Source organism: Bison bison, unplaced genomic scaffold, assembly GCF_000754665.1.
Source record: "Bison bison bison isolate TAMUID 2011002044 unplaced genomic scaffold, Bison_UMD1.0 scf7180017864373, whole genome shotgun sequence".
Taxonomy (NCBI): Eukaryota; Metazoa; Chordata; class Mammalia; order Artiodactyla; family Bovidae; genus Bison; species Bison bison.
The window spans coordinates 7,895,827-7,910,937 of NW_011494945.1; the positions used below are offsets into that span (position 1 = coordinate 7,895,827).

General features: G+C 48.1%; 1 protein-coding gene across 1 annotated transcript in view; it reads right to left on the bottom strand.

The window, feature by feature from the left end:
- Positions 1 to 11,389: 11,389 nt before the first annotated feature.
- Positions 11,390 to 15,111, bottom strand: part of SOBP (sine oculis binding protein homolog (Drosophila)) — a 165,494-nt gene continuing 161,772 nt past the window's right edge. Inside the window, exon 8 of the mRNA XM_010856698.1 lies at positions 11,390 to 12,719. The gene's annotated coding sequence lies outside the window, so the exon portion shown is untranslated. The remainder of the gene's footprint in view (positions 12,720 to 15,111) is intronic.

Here is a 15,111-nt window from a genome sequence, read left to right on the forward strand (position 1 = left end):
TCAATAGGAATGACATGAATCCAGTCAAAGGGGAGGAGAGAGACATACCCATAAAGAATGTCTTCCTAGGCCTGTCAGTTTGAGACGAAACAGCATAAATCTGCCCATGGAAATGGGAGTGAGAAAAATGCATTAAATATACTCCTCAGGCAAAGGCACTCTTGTCCTAACTGTCCCCCTCCCCACACGGCACCAGTAGCCCAGGACCCGAGGAGAGATGCCCACAGAGCACAATGATCCAAAACCCAGCACTTTAGAGCTCCCGTGGTGCCTTTGGAGATTTCACGATGCTGAGCAAGAAATGGTTAAGCAAGACTGTCCTGAGCCCGGCAGCCACCGGCAGGGGAGGGGCACTGATTAATAACGCGAAAGGGAAGTTGGGCCTCCTTCTCTCTGCCCAGTGGGGAAATCCATTTTCAATTTGACCTCAATGAGGAAGTTACACTTCCTGCCAAAAGGAGTGGAGCACAACCTTCCCATCCCCGCAGCACAGAAGAACCAGAAGACAGAAGGCAGATGGAGAGAGAGAGCACCGAGGGCTGAGCAAGCCCAGGAGGGACGGAGCAGGGCGCTGATGGACACACATACACACCCTCCTTGGTAAGACAGGGATGCTCATTCACTGAACTGGAGAACACAGCTGGGAAAGGAGAAAACGCTCCTAGGTGTGGAACAGGAGTAGCAGGAGACTCAGGAGGTCAGCGACCGTGAAAGAGTCTAGACACACCAGGCCACACCGCCTATAGTTGCCTTAGGAGAGAGTGCGTGGAAAGCAGACCAGAAGTCCACTGGATATTGGCATTATAGTATGTTTTTAAACTAATGTATGATTTTTAAAAAATATGTAGATCTTATCCCATTTTTCTGTCTTTATAAAAGCCCAAGTTGAAGAACCCCTCTGGAAATTGCTTCTGATTGACAGCTGGTGCAGGAAGACCCCGACCTCATGGTTAAAGCCCAGGATCTGATGCTTTAGAGTGAGAAGAACCAGGTTAGTGGCCCTGCCCCCTTGATCTTCGTGTGCTGAGATCTTCAGGACATCTGTTTCCTCTAGGTGTAAGATACATTTGCACGTTCACACACTCTATCGGCTAAGGTCCAACCAGAGAAACAGAAAGCACCTCAGCACTTACGTTCACATGCAAGGGAATTCAATGAAGGGGATGGCAAGCTGAGCAGTTAGGCAAGGGTGGTGAGACCACCCCAAGACAGAGGAACAGAGGGAGGAGGCCACTCAGGGACCTGCCATACTCTGGGCTTTCCAGAGGGGACAGGAGACTCGACAGAGAGGAAGTTGTTACTGGAAAAGCTGCCTGAAGCAGGGGGGCTGGGGTGAGGGGTGGGGAAAAAACCTTTCTCCCACATTCCCATTGGCTGAACTCAGTCATAGTCTGATTCCCTCCCATACAGGGCAGAGCAGGGAAAGTGAAGGAATGGGCCCAGAGCTAGCGCACACTGGATTATTTAATCCTGGAAGTAACCCCGAGTGACTATTACGATTTCCATATCACGAATGGAGAAAGCAAGCCTCAGAGATGATAAAAACCAACACAGCCAACAGCAGCATAAATGGTGGAGCTGAGACAGAAACTTAGATCTTCCATCTGTCCCCCCACACTCTGTCCACTCTCCTTATTTGGTCCTACAGTGGTGTGAAGGCAGGGCTGTCTACTGAGCCACATGGCACTTCCAAGCCACTGATGGTCGTGGTCCTTAACCTGCAGCTCGTGCCTGGGCCAGGAGTCACAGTCAGGGCACCACACGGTGCTCTGGCAAGAGGGGAAGCTGCTGGGCGCCAGGACTGCCATCCAGGGAGGGGAGCTCGTGGAAGGTCTTGCCCAACCTCCCCAAGCCTCCATGAAAGGGCCCTGTGTGCTCTTCAGAAGGTAGAGCAATGGGCCAGCACGTAGGGTGTGCCAGCTCATTATCGAGCCCTCCTTCTGCTCCCTGGAAGCCCAGCCTGGGTGGGCATTCTGTGTTTCTGATGTCAGATGGCCTGGTTCCATCTTTCACTGGGGCTGGTATTTGGTTGATCCTTCAGGCTCCCATTTGGCTCATAAAACACAAACATCTGCTGGGGTTCTGGTTGGCCTGTGGCAGGCTTCAGAGTGAAGCGGGTGGAGAAAAGGTGAGAAGGAGAGAAGGAACCAGGGGAGAGAGGACAAGAGCAGCCTTTCTGGACGAGTTCATTAGCTACCGGGTGATGGAGAAGCTTCATCCAGCCAGAGCCATGGTCAGCCCCCAGGGACAGGAGAGGCAAAAGAGATGAAGTTACATGGAGCTTCACTGGAAAGCTTGGAGTTGAGTCTGTGCAGGCTTTTCCTCCGTTGCTTTGCTTCCTCCAACTGTTCCTTTCTCACCAGTTGGCTATTATTTTCTAACCCATTTTGATAATTACTTTATCAATCAAGAAAGATAAACAAAAGCCTAAAATTACATCCAAGGGAATGAGTTCCTAGAGCCAACCAATCTTTAGTATTATGATTTTTATATTTAACTTTTTTTTTTTAAAACGGAAGTGCTTGGGAAACCGTTTTAAGGCTTGGTACTTCATTTGTGGTTCCCTAGAAGATATTAGCCACCCTCTGCCCTCCTGGCGCTGATCCAGAGGGCCAGAGAAATTACTTAAGGAAATGCTATCCAAGCAAAATAAACACTCTAAAAAGATTCACTTTCAATTGTATCCTTATTAGAACAACAATTTGCCTTTGATTGGCTTATTAAATTAAGAGAGTATTGGGTTGAGGGAAAGCCACTTTTAAAAGGTAAAATGCAGGGAGTCTACTCTACATCATTGCAACTGCTAAGGAAGAAAGAGTGTCAGTTAATGAATAAAACTCATCTTTCAGAAGCCAAAATGTTGTCTAGATGTGCCCTGTGACTGGACATAAACCCAATGAGGGGGCGGGGCCTCAACTTCCGCCTGTATCCTAAATCCTTGACTTTGGAATGAAAAAGTCATTGGGGCCAAGCACCCTTGTGACCAATTGGAAAGGCTTGCATGGCCTGCCCCACCCCACCCAGACCCTCCCTGGGCTCCTTAACTCTGTGCCCAGCCAGGAAGAGGCCTGGGTTTTCTGTCCCATAGAGAACACTCAGGACTAACATCTTCAGTGATTACTCCCGACAGTCCTTAGCAGGTTCCATAGGGATAGCAGACCTGAAGGAAGCCATCCAATTTATAGCTGCTCACGTAAAAGCCATCAGGAGAATCACGAAATGATTCTCCATATGGTGCCCTGAAGCTTCCAAAAACTATACGAGAAAGGGGCTTGGAAGGAATTCTCTCCTCTTCGGAGACAAGGAGGGTTGAAGCCAAGCATCTGTGGCAAGCGAGGAAAGACACTGCTCCCCAACACCCACCCCCACGTGTCCCCAGGGGTGGCCTGGAAGATCGTCTGTGAATCGGCCCCGCACCCGGGGTCACCGACGTCGGCTTGTTCGGCTTTTCCATTAACCAAGCTTGTGTTTTCTAGTGTAAATGAACTCTACAGTTACATTGTGTGGAAGCATCGGGACATGGTTTGCCAAATGGAAAAACATTTGGAGGTTGGGAAAAATATCTTGCACATAAATTACTGAAGGCACAGAGAATCTAAAAGAGGGATGAAATCAGAAGCCAAGGAAAAGCCGGGAAGGCGCCAAAATAAAAAACGGAGAGACAGAGACAGGGAAAGCGATGTAATGATTTCTCTTAATGACCTGCCTTCAGACCAGAGAGGCAAGTTTCTAAGCCATGTTTGAGCCTCATAAAAGCCATGTGCCTGCGTATCGGGAAATATCCTTTAAGTGGCAAGATCAAGCCCACATTTTTCATCCTTTCTGAGTGGAGCTCTCCATTGATTATGTTAAGTGCTCACCACCGGTAAGAAACACAAAAAGCTTATTGTCTTTGACTGTGGCAAAGGCCAGTTACACACTTGTTAATTTCCTGATTTATGACACTGAGGAGATGAACTGAGGGGCAAAACTTCCTTCTGTCTCTCCCTCTCTCTGTCTCTGGCTCTCTCCACCTTTGTTTCTGTCTCTCCCTCGCTGTCTGTCTTTTGCTGGTGGTGGTGGAAACTATTAGAACAGAGGCAGATCAGGAAGTTTGTGATAAAGAGAAGCCAGGCTCTCGTCTGACATACAATCTCTCTTGGCTTAACTAAACTTGCTCCTTCAAGGCCTGCCATCAACAGAGTTGGGCTCACGTTTCACCACTAAATCTGAGTCAACAATCTCTAATCTGGACACTGGGTTCGGAATCCAGGCTCAGGTTGCACTTGGAAGCTGACAGCCGGGACGAGAGCTGAGAAAAATACGGCCTTTGTTTCGGGTTTGCTCGTCCCCGCTGAGCTGAGCTGAGGTCATGTGTCGTTTTCTGTCATCAACAAGATAAAAGTTTGCACCTCTCTGGCCCCGAAATGACTCTCCTGCCATTTATATTAAGGCCAAGAAGCTCTCTGCCCTGGGATCGGAGGGCCAAGTGTGTGGAGAGCTGGGGTTTGGAGTCCTTTTCATCTTTCTGACACATGATACCGTGACATAGGCAGCCCTTGCTGGGTTGCTATGCAGATATACAATTTCTGAAAAGTTACACCCGGAAAATGAAAACCCTGGGCTGGATTAGCATTTCACAAAGAACAGGGATAAAATGTGTAGCAGTTAGGCTAAAAAGCTAAAAAAAAAAAAAAAGTGAATTAAAGTTTCATGAAAACAAACTCTTTTTTAAAAGGATCAATACATAGAAAAGTATCTTATTGCATTCCTGGCCTCTGGTCCTGAGCCCTAATCCAGCTACCGAACGTGAAGGGTACTGTGAGGCGTACGGCCGAGCCCTGGAAGGGAGGTCTTGGTGTGGGCTGGGGGCTCCAGTGCTGGGAGAACGTGATCCAGAGGAGCCCTCCTGGGTGCTGTTATTTTATGAAACTCTGCTTTCTCTGCCTATAATTGTTTTCATTTTTCTATGTTGTGATCATCTTTCCCTTTTGTTTAAATAAACCTAGAAAGAAAGGGATAAGAATACCCCACAGTCCAAAGCTTGTGGCTAAATACGCTTTGGCACTGACCTTCCCTTTCTTGGTCAAGGTCAAAAGGCACGCCTTCCAGAGCTCATTCACTCCAACACCAGCCTTTCCTAAACAAAAAAATTTTTTTCAACTACTTCCAATACCAGAAATTATCTTACACAGGACATTTAAATGAAACGTGAGTGAAGTGTTGGCAGGAGAAGTAGGAGAGGAGAAATAAGGAGCGGTTTTTCCTTTTTCTCCCCAAACAGCTGAGGCTTCCTGAGCCGGCCTGTCCACACCGCTGGGCAGGTGGTGGCCTCTTACTGCTGCTCGGACATCCTGGAGGGGAACAGGAAATGGGGTAGGGGGTTTCACAGACATAGAGGGTGTGGAGGAGATTTGAGGGACTCAGGGTCCCACAGTGAGGGAGGTGCAGCAGCCAGAATCTACATATCTAACAACTCCTTTGACACTGAGTGTGCCCTGCGTGACAGGTGTGTGAAGGGAATGCAAAGATGAATTAGCCCTGGTCCTTGCTCCCAGGCTGTTAAAAGGAAGCACACGAGTGGAAATAAGCACAGCAAAGAGCTTTGGAGTGAATCCCCTTGAGCATTCCTATTTGCTGGATTGTGAGGCCAGCAGGGTTTGCAGAGAAGAGTTCTTTTTCAGGACAGGAATTGATGGGCGGTTAGGTGGAGAAGAAATGGGCAATTAACTTTTTCTATAACTCAGGGAGATGGGAACCACTTCTGTGCTCGTCCACATGACTTCCAGGATTGATGCTCCAGCCACTCTCAAAGATGATGACGTACATGAAAGTGTATGATTTGGCCTCAAAATACTCAATTAAATGCTCTTGCGCTCACAAGATGCTTTCAGGCATCCATCCATCCATCCACAAGAGGGAAGCTGAAACGTGAGTGTGCTGGTGAGGCGAGGGCCAGATATCCGACCGCCCAGATGCAGCAGCGGGCTCTGCCCTTACTTAGCCTTTGTGTGCTCAGCTTCCTCATCTGTAAAATGGGAATAATCATAGTAATCACCTCCTAAGGGCTGTTATGAGGCATAAATAAAATAATGCAACCAAGGTGGCATTTAGAACATGTTGGGTAAATGCCCATTAAGATTAATGGTGGGGTTTATTCTGGTGGAGTTCATTCCCTCTTGGAGGGGGTCACATCTGCTGGTTTGGCCCTACCATGCAGGTGAGGAATGGGCGAGGAAAGAGAGGGTGATCTCTTTCCAGAGGTCTAGAAGCAGACTGGAATGATGTCATCAGGCATGTGCCCCGTTGGCTGATTCAAATTCGTACTGAGTTGTGACCTGAGTTGACACTGGTATTTCTGCAGCTGTGTTACCACCAGAGAGCACTGCACGTGGGGGCTGAGGGCCCAAATTGTGAGTTTCTTTCTTATCAGCTGAGTGACCTGAGCAGATCACTTAATCTTCCTGGACTGTATCTTTCTCATCCAGAAATGAGGATCACACTGACTGTATAGCATGGGGTTTATTAAAAATTGTCTGGGCCCATCTGAGTGACTGCCCTGTGTGGAGTCTGGCACTCGGGGACTTTCAACATTTTTGTCCATTTGTGCAGTCAGCTAGCTGACCTCGGATCCAGTGGTCCAGCCCCAAAGTGACGGTGAAGACGGGCTCTAGCCCCCTGCCACTGGGCAGAGGGACACAGTCCTGTGTGGCCCCGGCAGTCCCATGCTGCTCTCACTTGACACCCCTTCACCATCCAAACAAGAGCTACAGGAGAAAGCCCCGCTTACAGCTCCCCGAATCAGAATAAGGGAAATGGAAACCAGCCCCTGGCCCACATGCCCCCTGTCTTCCTGCCGCAGGAAACCTAACACGAGACCAGAGTGCCTTTCTCTTCTCTTAGCTGCGGGCCCAGGCCCCTTCCCATCTCCCTCAAATTTTCCCTATGGAAACAGTGACAGTCGTGTTTTTGGTGATGTTCAAAACCAGGCATCAAGAGAAGTAGATTAGTTTTTCCTCTCTGAACACAATATAGAGGTCAAAGCTATCTGAAGTGCATGGTTTGGGTGCCAAGGCTGGGGCTTCCCAGGTGGCACAGTGGTAAAGCATCTGCCTGCCAATGCAGGAGACGCAGGTTTGATCCCTAAGTCAGGAAGACCCCCTGCAGTAGGAAATGGCAGCCTGCTCCAGCATTCTTGCCTGGAGAATCCCATGGACAGGGAGCCTGGCAGACTACAGTCCATGGGGTCACAAAGAGTCAACTCAGCCACAACACGACTGAGCAACTGAGCACCCTCCCCCCACCACACACACACACACACACACACACACACACTTGACCTGAACTCTGCCTGGACCGTCGGGCCTCCTGGGCACTGGTAAGGTTGTTTAGCACCGCACAGAGAGTGTGGCCACTGGAGCCCACTGCTGGGTTCTGCTTCCATTTGTGGACAGAAGCCTCCTTCATTGTCGTGCCTCAGGTTTTTTTGACTGAAATGGGGATGATGGTCAAGCTAGTGCCTCTCTCACAGGGTTGTTATGAGAATTTAGTAGCGAATGTATGCAAAACTGGGGCTGCGCACAAAGGAAGCACCTAAGGATGGGACCAGCCGAGGCTCCTCCTTTCACGAGAACGCCACACACTGATGGCAACCGCTCATTCCGTCCACCATGGCGAAGATGGAGAATAAGAGGCCGTTTCTGGGTGACAAAGACTAACTTGCCATCTATATATGTACCCGAGGGTCAAGGAATGATCTCTAAGGCTTTTGGGGGGAAAATGTGTAACCGTCCCATTGCCTGGAGTCACTGCAGAGCACAGAAGCCTTGGGGCAGCGCTGAGTCTTCTCCCTTTTGTGTCGTGCCTCGCTTTTAAAAGCTGCCTGAAGATGTACTGAACTGGGGCTGCCACAGCACCTCCTCTCTTGAGCCTCAGAAACAAAAAATGCAACTCCAAACGCAGCCTTCCCATGTCTGCCTCACGGTGGCTCTGGTTTCTGGGGTTCCCTGTCCTCTCCTCCCATTAGGCTTGTAGGAGAAAAGGGCCTCAACTCAGCCGACATTTTCTGTTGCAAGGATGGAGAATAGCTCCTCAAGGATGCCGAGTTAGGAAGGCCAAGGTGCCCTCTCTTGAGGAGCCTGGATGATGTGGGAAGAACAGTGTGAGACGAGGCCTCGGTGCATTTAAACAAGAGCCGTGGGAGCCAGAGGGAGAAACGACCAATTGCCCCTCAGGGAAGCAGGCCTGACTCCACGGAGAGGTGGCACATCAACTAAGCTTTGAAGCGGTTGGCTTGTTCATTGTGGTTACAGATAATAGTAAGAAGGAGGGTTTTCCACGTGAGGGGCCTAGGAGACACGAGGCAGATAAGCAAGATCCGCTTCCTCAAGGACTTCACAGACTCGTAAAGGCATGGCCAGGTGAGTGACTGGACAAATTGAGTGTGCTGTGCACTGGACGGAGGTGGGCTTGGAGGGGCCTCAGCCCAGAGGGGAGGGGAGGAAGTGGGCCCTGCAGCCTCCCCAGGAATGCGTTCCTAGAGTAGTTGCCAAGTCTTGAAGGGCTACTGATACTGCCCTGGGAAGACAGGGACAGACAGTCAAGGCCAACTCCCTGTGCAAAGACACAGGAGTGGGAGAGAGAGCTGGGGTGTCAGGAAACAGTTCCTAATTCTGCAGATGGTGTGCAGGTGAGGCTGAGGGCAGGGAGCCAGTGGGGCTAGAAAGGCCAGCAGGGGCCAAAGCGGGAAGGGTTCTGGGTGCCACTCCATAGGCCACAGGGAACCGCTGAAGAGCTGTAAGCAGGGTAGACACATTCCCGGGAGGGACCCTGTGGAAGCTTGTCAAGGAAGCTGAAGCTAAGCTCAAGTGTAGAGGAGGAGCCAGAGAGGACAGGGAGCAGGTGCGAATCCTGAGTGCCTTTGCCCCTGGGTCCCAGCCCTGGCCTTTGGCTGTGCCCTCTGGGCAGCACCAGCTGGCATCTACAGGTCTGCTTGAAGCTCAGGCTGCCCATCCAGTGTCAAGGGAACATCTGCAAAAGAAGTGGCTTTGTGTAGCTGTGAATCCAGGCTCAAAGTGTGCATTCATATAAACCTTAGGAACTTACAGAGAGGTCCTGCTGAGACCAAGAAGTGGTCCATCTTTTCCACAACCCCACCTTCCCACCACGTGTAAGCCACCCGGGGCAGGAGTGGTGAGCTCTGGTCTCTCCTGGGCTACCCTCAGCATCACATATGGGTGTGTTCAGTGGGCCTTTCCTAACCAACAGGGAATTCACTACCTAATTTCTCCGAAAGCAGAGTGGCCTCAGCCTATCCACACACCCAATAAGCCGTGGAGTGGGGTAACCATGAACACTCAACTCTCTGGCTTAGTTTTAAATGAGGGCCACTTTAGAACAACAAACTGAATCACTGCCAGGAACTTACAAAAATGACAATCCATGAAGATGTCAACATGCAGATTGGACGTGCAACCTGGGTTCTGGGCCAAACCCCTGGGTTTGAATCCCATTCTGTCACTCACTGGCTGCATGATCTGGGGTGACTACTAAACACACTGAGCTTTTAGATCCTCACATGCAATTAAAAAAAGGGGAGAAATACTAGGACCTTCTGTGAGTAAATGAGGCTAATAATGTACTTGTACTCAACACGTGTTCATAAATGTTGGCATAATTATTTCTATTTTTCTCTATACACTTTTGATAGCCCAAGAGGATTCTGTATTTCAGGGAACACTGAGATTAAGAGAAGGTAGAGAAAGAGGAAAAGGTGTGCTGTCTGATGAGACATCACGGAATCTTTTCTTATTGAAACAAAGGGAGCTTTTGTTTCCTGAAGGGTCAACATGTTTGCTGGACAATCTTGGACTACAGACAAAAGCAGAATCAGTATCCTGGGCGATGGTGTCTACAGCCAAGTCCAGATAAATAATGCTATCAGGGACTCTGCACCAGACCGCCCCAGCTGGTGCCCGGCCCTGTATGAACTCGGCTGGGGCTGAGGGATTCCCATGGAGTCATAACCATAAACCCACACTCGGAGCCTCCAAGATCGCTCAGGCTTTACAAGAGAAAGAAACTAGGTCGTCAGAATCCACCCCAAGAATGGTTATTTAGAGAAGATTGCTGATGGTGCCTACGTTTTTTTAATGAACATTTATTTTTTGACAAGTGAAACCAACTCAGTGTGGAGCCTGGGCAGGTCAATTCACTTTTCTAGGCTTCAGGTTTTTCTTTTTTAATATATGTAAAACAAGAGGATTGGGGTAGATCTACATTGACTAGAACTAGGTATTCATGTACTCTCCATCTTAGAAACTTTCTGATGTTTAATTCAGGTACCAAAGCAAAACCAGATTGACTCTTCCCATTCATGAAGCACTCCTGACCTACAGGTGAACTGATGTACTGATGGGAGCGGAGTCCACCGGGGAGTTTTGCTTCTAGCGCATGGCGCTTCCTGAGCCTTAGAACCAAACCCTTGGAACCAAAAAAATCAGGACTTGGAGAGCCTTTGGGAAGGGGTACCCCAGTCTACAGGCCCAAGAGCTCACTCCACATGTGCTGTGTGTTGTCAATGATGGACATGGTGGGAAATCAGACCCTCAAACAGACTAGGTGGGCTCTTGTTTGCAGAGATGCAGGTTGGGAAGGGCCAGCTTCACTTCTTCTATTTCGACATCTTTTAAAACTAGCTTTATGTAAAAAAAAAAAATTTCCCTGGGGGAAAGACATGAATACCTTCTGTAACAAGGAAAATAACAACAATAGTCATAATAATGAGAAAAGCAAAATAAGCACATATAAGTGCATTTTTCTTTCTTAGAGATTTATTTTTGTTTGATGAATCGGACACTGTGTCAGGGAATGAGGAAACGTTGGGGGCCCCCCGCAGGGAAAGGGGTGCCCAGAGGTGGGGCTGCTGCGTCCTGCATGGGCGGGTTTGGTGTTGGGGTCGGTTGGTTGGTTTAATCGGTGGCTGGAAGTTTTCCTTTTGTTCACTTTTATAAATCTCTCCCTGGGCTTGCGAGCTTCCCCTCCCTCCCGCCACCGATTAAACCTGCCCCCCCACATTTCATTTTTAAAAAGCGAGCTCGCTCGCCAGGTGTGTCCCCCCAAGCTCTCACAGCTCTAATAAATAAGGAGCACCTGTAAGACAGTAGCTTGACTTGTTAAGTGACTCTGTACAAAGGAGGATATAGAAATACAGTATGTACACCGCATCCACGGCCCCGTGGTGCTTCAGGGCCAGCGTGACACCGTCCTTGCCTCGCCCGCCCCCTCCTGCTGCCAGCTCAGCGGCCTGTGGGCGGGGGCACCTGGACCCCTCCAGAGGGAACAATTGCTTTATTGGAGTTAGTAAACAGATACACTGAATCACAAGGTGATTTGATTTTTTTTCTTTTTTTTTTTTTTGTTTTCTTCTTTTTTTGGATTTTTTTCTTATTTTTTCTTTTTTTTTTCTGTACTCATCAGAATGGGATACTCCACAACTGTCTCACCAACTCAGTGCCAGTACACATGCTCTAGAGGACTTCTGGACTCCCAGCTACAACTGTACAAGTGCACACAAGAAAATCTACCCTGTTATCCTCCACCCACTGATTGAGGATCGAATTGCACATTTCTCTTAACCATGACAGGAGAAAGCAAACAGTGAAACAGAATCATGGGTGAGCTTTCTCACTTTCCCTCCTGTTTTCATTGGTTTGTCCATACCATTCTAATTATCATGAAAGGGCTCTGCGTATAGAGAGATTGCTTCACTGACTTCCTGGATCACCGAAAACCATCAGGGTTGAAATTTCATCCAAGTCTTTCGTGACGCCCAGCAAATATTCCCCCTCGGATTATTTTACACCTTCAGGGCATTTTGGTCTTCAGTTCAACACTCTTGCTCTGTTCCCAAATGGGGCGCTATTTAGGGGAATTTAAAGAGAAAGCTGAGAAGAATAAACATTTACCGAGTTCTCTTGGCATTCAGTCTCTGAAAAACCACAGTATAAACTATTCATGCTGCTTCTTACATCTGTCAAATCGAAAATTAAAAGCCATAAAAGTGTAACACTGAAAATATGGCATTAAAAAGGATAAAGGTGGCCTTTGTAAAAATAACAAGAAAAGTATATTAGCCAATAAAATATTCTAACTCTTCATTTAAAAGTGCATTCTGGGCAGGACAGAGATGAATCTGGAAGCGTTGGGACTCCAGTACGATCCCTCTCCGCCGTCAAAACGTGAACAGTATAGGTCCAAAACCATACAATGCAAATCACAACTCTTCGTGTAGCAGCAAAACCACAGCAGTTTTTAAAAAGATTTAAAAAAGATTTTTGTTTTCAAATCCAGATCGTCTTCCAGCCTCACCCTCTGAGCCTTGGAAGATGGGGCGGGGAGAATACCTACATTGGTCCTTGTGGCTTGTTGGTGTTTTGTTGTTGGGTTTTTTTTTTTTAAACCAGGGGCAAAATCCCTAAGTTCCTCTGGGGAGAAGCAGAGATGGTGGCGGCAGGAAGGCTGGGCCCGCTTGGTGGGTCCAAGACGTGCTGGCTTCTCTGGGCTAGAGGCCACTGAGGGAGAGCTGCTTCCTCTGAGATGCTTAATGACAGGAAGCGGCTTTATTTGCTTGAGTTTTAGCCAGAGGGGGTGGTGAGCGGACCAGCTGGTGTCATTGGATGGCGAGATATGGTTTGCTCTGCGCCCTCTCTCCATGCAAGTTACCCTGTGAGTGCGCGTTCCTAGAAATAGAGGAGAAGGGGTTTGTTAGAATCCACTGGACCAAACCGCCCCCCACCCCCAGGCTGGGGAGAACCCCGGCATGAGTCAGAGCAGCGCGCTCTCCAGCCGGCAGGTCAGACTAGAGAGGAGGCCCCACAACGGGGCGGCACAGCCTGGTTTCCACACAACTTTCATTCACGGTTCTGTGCAGGGTCAGCCCTGCCAGCTTTGTGTGAGGAAATGAAACTCGAGTCGCTTTTTGGAATACCATAATGAGCATGGCGCACCACGCCCTCGCCCAAAGACCACAGCGGCATCCTTTGCGACCCGGCAGCTTTCGCTCTCCACGTTAGTGCACCCTTAACTGGCAGGAGGTCTTTGGAGCTGCTCAAGGGCACCCCCAAAGACAGGCAAGCTCGTTAGGGGACTTGGAGTTGCAGACCTCACCCCATACCTCATGTAACAGCCCCGAGGTTTGCTGCAAAGGAGGAAGGCCATGAGATGAACGTTTTAGCATGTGAAAAATTCCTGAGACACCTAGACCTCTCTTTAGGGGTTTCCTACAGGGACCACTGAGCTGGAAGAAGTGTCCCTCTCTGTGGGTCAGCCTGAAAGGTGAGCCACTCACATCCCTTCCTATCCAAACCCAACGTGGGACTCATCCCAGTACATCAGGTATGAAGGACGGTCACCAGGAAAGTGGGGAACGCCCATCCCAACTTCCACCACAGATGTCGGGCTCTGCCTCTCTATCTTTACTGGCTTATTTCATTTGCTACCAGTTTCTTGGCTTAAAATACAACCTCCTGAAGACACTCTACCATCACCCCTAGGAAGCAGCCATTTAGAAGTTGGCCAACCAAACTGTAAAGTCCCTGAGGTGTGGGGTAGAGTCTGTTTTGTTCACGTCCCTACACCCAGGGACAAACGTGTTCAGCTCAACACACATTTGTCAAATGAATGGGAGTCAAACAACTCTTGTCCCCCATGTCCCCAAACAGTACTTTCTTCCCCCCTGCCCATAAATGGAGATGTCAGAAACGTGAATGGGTAGAATTTGGCTAACATGATGTGGTAGCAGAGGGATCGTAAACATCTTTACAACTGTTGAGATTATTCCTAGAACAATGAACAAATAATTTCAGGTGATAGAATGGAGAACTTGAAGAGACCCCAGAGATAATATACACAATTTCCTCATTTTATAGACGAAGAAATAGAGGCCACAAAGAGACTTGGAAACGTGCTCAGAGTGTCTGCAGCATGAATTTAGCGCAAGTGTGAAGAGGTCAAAATGCCCACTGGGAGGACTACATCCAAGCTTGTGCTTTGAACCCTGCTATCCAAATCCTGGTGTTAATGGTAACCATAATAATGACCAGCCAAAAAACAAGACTTGAAAATCTGAATGTGCATGACAGGAAATGCCTGAGTTCCCCAAATCACATTAAATCACCAGATCCGTGTGCATTTAATATGTATATTAAATAACCAAAGTGAAAATGCAAAACACCACAAATATGCAATGGGAGTGGAATTACAAGGCCATGGAAACCTTTTCATTTGGCATGGTCAGATTTGGAAATGTGGCTATTTATCTCAGAATAAAGAGCTCACTTTAATTTCTTTTCCTCTTATTCTTTCTCTCTCTCTCTTCTTTCTCTTTCATTCCTTCCTTTCTCTTTCTTTCTTGTTTTCTTTAAGACAATGGTGAAAAAAGGTACCAAAACAAAAACACTAAGAGCCACCATCAAATAAGAGGTCACAAAGGACTGAGACGAGAACTTGGAAACTGATCCAAATGGACAGAGCACAGCTTTTCTGGGGAGGATTTATTTTTGTGTAAGAAGCACAGCAAGAAACTTGCTGTGAAGGGAGGAAAGCCATCCCTACCTCTGGGCTTGGGACCAAGAGTGACCAAATCTCATAGTCAGAGGGGACCTCTGAATCCTTTCTTTAAAAAGGAAAAAAAAAAAGGTGTTTAACGCTTTCTTCCAGTGACTGGGAAGCACCACCATTTTGAATTACTCACTTAAGAATGCTACAACTGCTTTTTCAAGGATATAGCTTTTTTCTTTAATGTGAGCATGACCGCCTCCAAAGGGGAATATGTCTCAAATAAGTCTCCTTATATTGAAATCGCCTTTGGACAAAGGCCAAACACGGACAGCAACAGCCTGCTTGGAGAAAATCTCCAGGCTTTCATAAGGGACCAGGAAAACGGGATTATAATGAGAGCCATTCTGGAACCTTAACTACAGCGTTTGCCATCCCAAACACTATAATAATCATTATTATTCGCTGGTATCTATTATTGTCTGGTAAATAATATGTGTTTTCCCCCAAAGTTCTAAAGGGTGCAGCTGCACCGCACTCTATTTTTTGCAGCCCCACTCCTGCTGCTCGGAAAGC